The sequence below is a fragment of the Delphinapterus leucas genome, chromosome 14 (genome assembly GCF_059928025.1).
Source record: "Delphinapterus leucas isolate spDelLeu-1000000601 "Yukka" chromosome 14, BTC_Dleu_Yukka2, whole genome shotgun sequence".
Classification (NCBI taxonomy): Eukaryota; Metazoa; Chordata; class Mammalia; order Artiodactyla; family Monodontidae; genus Delphinapterus; species Delphinapterus leucas.
Window position 1 is genome coordinate 17,733,777 of NC_143142.1, and position 4,955 is coordinate 17,738,731.

Consider the following 4,955-nt stretch of genomic DNA (forward strand, 5'->3'; position numbering starts at 1 on the left):
AGGGCAGTAGCTGCTCTCCTCCCTGACCTCCACGGGAAGTTTCTGGGGCCTCCCCAAGTCAGGAGGACAGAGGAGAGCGGACAAGCATCCCCGCCTCCCCCACTCTTGATGCTTCTCCGAGGCTTGAGATGCGAGGCCTAGCCGAGCTGAGAACAAGGTCTCTCTAGACTGCTTCCCCAGTCTGGCTCCCAAACATCCTGCAGCCCGCTTTGGGACGCATTGGTGTGCCATGCAAACACCCCAGGGGGAAGGCCTTTAATTTATTATTCCCCTAGGATGAAACACCTGCCTTAGCCTCCGGCGGACAGGCCCTGAGGCTGGGAGCGGGGCTGGCAGACCGTACAACTTCCCTTGGACTGGAGCAACTTGAACTCTGAACCAGGCACCTGCCCCGCTGGCCTCCGGGCCCCCTTCTCCCTTAGTCCATTAGGGTTTCACAGAGCGAATCCCTGGGCCATGCCGGGCACTGTGACCCTGCGAACATTTATTTATATTTATTGGAGCATGTCCAGGCCACTTCTTCAAACTCAGCCCGTGGCCCCTGGCACAAGACTCTATGGTCCCTCCCTGCAGCCCAGCGATCCTAACTCCTAAATTACCCGCGCACCACGTCTCCAACTGGCTCTTAAGCTCTTTGCAGTCTTGGGCTGCTTTTTAGAACAAGCAAGCACTTTTGATACTGTGAAACATCCTATTTTTTAAAATTAGAGACCAGATATTTTTCTAACCGTTCAGTCATGATTCGAATCTCTTGCCACGTGTACCTAAAAAGAGAGACACCCTAGTTTTGAGCGCTGGGGGCTTCAAGTCAGGATGGGAATGGGAGGAATGGCAGGGGGCTTTCTGTACTGGAATTGAAGACACCCCTGATGGAAAGAAAGTAAACTGTGAACCAGGTAAAACTTGACCCACATAGCGAGTGGGGCTGTCGAAGCCGCAATGCAGAGTATTTATGGGCACTTTTTGGCCTGTCTCACTGCCCCGTGACCTTTTTTATGTTTCTTTCCCCCCTCTTGTTGCCAGTTACTGACTTTCCAGGTGGCAGGTTCTGCAGACAGTCGGGTTAGAGGGGACCCAGGTGAGTGGGCTGGGACCAGAGGAGGTAACCAGGGATCGGCCTACAGCAGGAGCTTATACCACTGTCCTGACCAACTGGATGTTGGGTTCCTACATCTGGGAGTTCCTGAACCCGAGAGCCAGAATTTTCTGATTCATCCACAGCCACCTGGGAGGCTTGGTGTTCAGGCCTGTCTCAAAGGACCATCTCTAACTTCTTCCTAATTCTGGAACTTTCCACCAAGCATCACCATCGTTACTCACAGCTCAGTGCTGCCCGTCCGACTGGCACTGCTCAGCTGCTTTGTGTGACGTGACCCGCCCCCCGCCGATAAGATGTCTGAGTCATTAAGGAAGACGCGTGTTCGGTTGATGCCAGGACTGTACCATTGTGGTGGAGAACCGTCTTCTGTCAATAAAGGCTGAACGCAGCTCTGTGGCTTGGGTGGGTGGGTGGGTGGGGTTGACGGGGGAGGGAGGGGTAAAGGACAAGAGCACCCCTCGCCCCTCACAGCGGAGACACCCCCCTTACAGATGGGAAAACCGAGGCCCAGAGAGGGAACACTGAGCCCAGGTCTTCTGATGCCAAGTTCCCATTGTGCCAGACACTGGGAGGACTTTGTCGTTATCGGTAAAATTAGCCTGGCCGCCGGTCACCATCCCATGGTGCCAGGCTCTGGATGGGCATTCGCTTAGGCAGTGATGTGAACCCCGCTTACTGTTCAGAAGGCGAGGCTCAGAGAGGTTGGGTAGACTCGGGGTCCAGTGAAGAGGCAGGACTGAGTCGGTGTGTGCCAGGTCCAGAGCCCGAGCTCAGCAGCACTCCCCAGAGCTGGCTCTTGGTGCCCGCCTGGGGTCAGAGAAGGCAGCAAGGTGGGAGATGGGGGCACCCTTTTCAGCACCAGGCCCTGCGCCAGTCACTGCTGTAAATTAGCTCATTCCATCCTCGCTACAACCCTAAGAGGCGTGTCTTACTAGTTATTACACCCATTTTGCAGACGGAGAAACTGAGGCTCAGAGGACTAATGGAGGTGACTTGCCACCCAAGGTAACAGCAAAAGGGCATGTTAATTAGGAGTTGGTTGAACTCTTAAGCCCACCCAGGAAGGGGCTTGCAGCCTCACTGGGGAGACCAGATTCACACACATGCAACGATTAGCAAGTAGGGAAGGTAGGGGATGATGGGGCTGTGGGTGGTATCGGGAAGTGCTGAATGGGGCCCCACCTCAGTGGAGAACAGGCAGGCCGCAGGGAGGGGGTGCCTGCAGCGGCCCTGGGATGCCTTTCTCTCCCCAGCACCCCTCTTCCTCAGCTTGGCTCCAGGGTGGCCCTGTTGACTCAGGCCTGACCAATAAGAGCATCACAACCCCCGGGCATCCCCGGTGACTGACTGGGGGGCAAGTGACTCAGGCCATACTGGTCACAGCCAATAAGCATCACCTGGGGGCTTTGTAGAAGCTCTGAGACACAGGGGTGCCCTCCTCCTGGGGTGCTAAGCTGGGAGGATGGTGGCTGAGTGGCTGGATCACCACGTGGAGAGGGCTGGGGAGCCCTTTCTTGAGTCACATCCATTCCTTACCACAGGCAAATGGGGCCAGGTATGTACAGAGTCAGGGCAAAAATGCCAAGGCCACAGGGTCACAGGCTCTGGGCAAGAGCCCCAGTCACAGCCAGAACCCCACCTGTGCAGGGACCACGCCGACGCCAGAAGAAAGCATAGAGGAGAGACGGAGGAATGAGGCTTAACTGAGGGTTTCTCTGCAGTTGGCCAACTAATGGGAGAAACATACTCATTCCCACCCTTTGAGGGCCTGCCGTGTGCATCGTGGAGTTAAACGCTGCTCCGGCAGCATCTCCCTGAAACAGCACAACCAGACACCCAGCCAGTGGGGTGGTCCCATTTCCCAGATGAGAAAACTGAGTCTCAGATCATGATCGTGCAGCTTTTCTTCCCCCTCCACGAGAAATCACCCACGGTCTAACAACAAAAAGACAAATAACACTGGCTTACGAGCAGAGGGGGCTTACTCCATGCTACAATGTGCACTATGACACAGTGTATCTTATCTTTCCCTCCTACTCCCCATGGTGTAAAGCCGCCACCCCCTGTGGTGGGCAGAATAATGTCCCCCAAAGGCAGCCACATACTAATCCCCAGCACCTGTGACTATGCTACATGGCAAGGGGAATTAAGGTAGCAGATGGCATTAATGATGCTCATCAGCTACCCTTAAGCTGGGGGAGCATCCTGGATTATCCAGGTGGGCCCAACGTAATCACAGGCTCCAAGTAGAAGAGGGAAGTCAATGTCAAGCTCTGAAGATGGAACGAGGCCTCTAGAAGCTTCAAAAGGCAAGAAAACAGATTCTCCCTTAGAGCTTCTAGAAGGACTGCAGCCTTGCCAGCACCCTGATTTTAGCCCAGCGAGACCTATTTCGGACTCCTGACCTCCAGAACTGTAAGAGAATAAATTTGTGTTGTTTTTAAGCCACGGAGTTTGTGCTAATTGTTACAGCAGCCGTAGAAAACAAACACACCCCCATTTTACAGAAGAGGAAACGGAGGCTCAGAGAGGCCGAGTAGCTTACCTGTGATTAGCAAGGGGTAGAGATGGGATTCCGATGACACTCTGCTTCCCCACAGTCAATCGTCAGTCTCAGAGGGCTCAGTGGACACTGTCTACTTGCTGGTTTAAAAAGGAGCCAACGCAGTGGTTGGGAGTCCGCCTGCCGATGCAGGGGACACGGGTTCGTGCCCCGGTCCGGGAGCATCCCACATGCCGTGGAGCTGCTGGGCCCGTGAGCCATGGCCGCTGAGCCTGCGCGTCCGGAGCCTGTGCTCCGCGGCGGGAGAGGCCACAACAGTGAGAGGCCCGCGTACCGCAAAATAAATAAATAAAATAAATAAAAAGGAGCCAAAACTCTGAGGTTACGCTGCTGGGATTTAACCCTGGGTCTGCAGATCTCCTGGCCCCTTCCACGGCACCATACTGCCTGGTGTAGTGTTTGCTCCTGAAGGGCAGCTGGTGGAGGTTAGAGGAAGGATAAAAGGTCAGAAGTAGGAGATGAGGTGGTGCCTCTGGAGGATGCTGGTTGTACCGATGCCGTTCCTCTGGGTACAGATGCTGAACCTTCCATCTCCAGAGTCACAGTCCCCTGAGTGCAGGGGTAGCAGGGCAAAGACTAAGTAGGCAGCTGAAACACGGGAAACTTCATTGGCGGAAGGAAGGGAGGCAGGGCATCCGCGGGAGGAGCAACTGAGTGGGCAGCGGAAGCGGAGGCAGAGGAATTGGGAATTTACAGGCTCGCTGCTGGGGTCTGTACATCCCGCCCAAGATGTCTGAGGGATGCAAGGAGAAAGGTTCAATGTCTTTTGAGTTAAAATGGCTTCTAGGCTCCACCCAATAGGATGGCTACCATAAAAAACAACAAACAGAAAACAACATGGGTTAATGACGATGTGAACACATCAGAACCCTCGTGCAGTGACGGTGGGAATGTAAAATGGTGTAGCCCCACGGAAAACGGCGACTGTTCCTCAAACACTTAAATACAGATTCGTCACAGGACCCAGCAATTCCCCTCTGGGAATATACCCAAAAGAAAAGAAGTGAAAGTAGAGACTCGAACAGATATTTGCCATTCATGTTCACAGCAGCCCAAGTGTCCATCGATGGATGATGGATAAACAAAATGTGATCTATATACACGATGGAATTATTATTCAACCTCAAGAAGGAAGGCAATCCTGACACCTGCTACAGCATAAATGAACCTTGACGACATTATACTAAATGAAATAAGCAGGTCACAAAAAGACAAATACTGTATGATTCTACTTATATGAGGTCCCTAGAATAGCTAAGTTCAGAGAGACAGAAAGTAGACAGAATCGTAGCA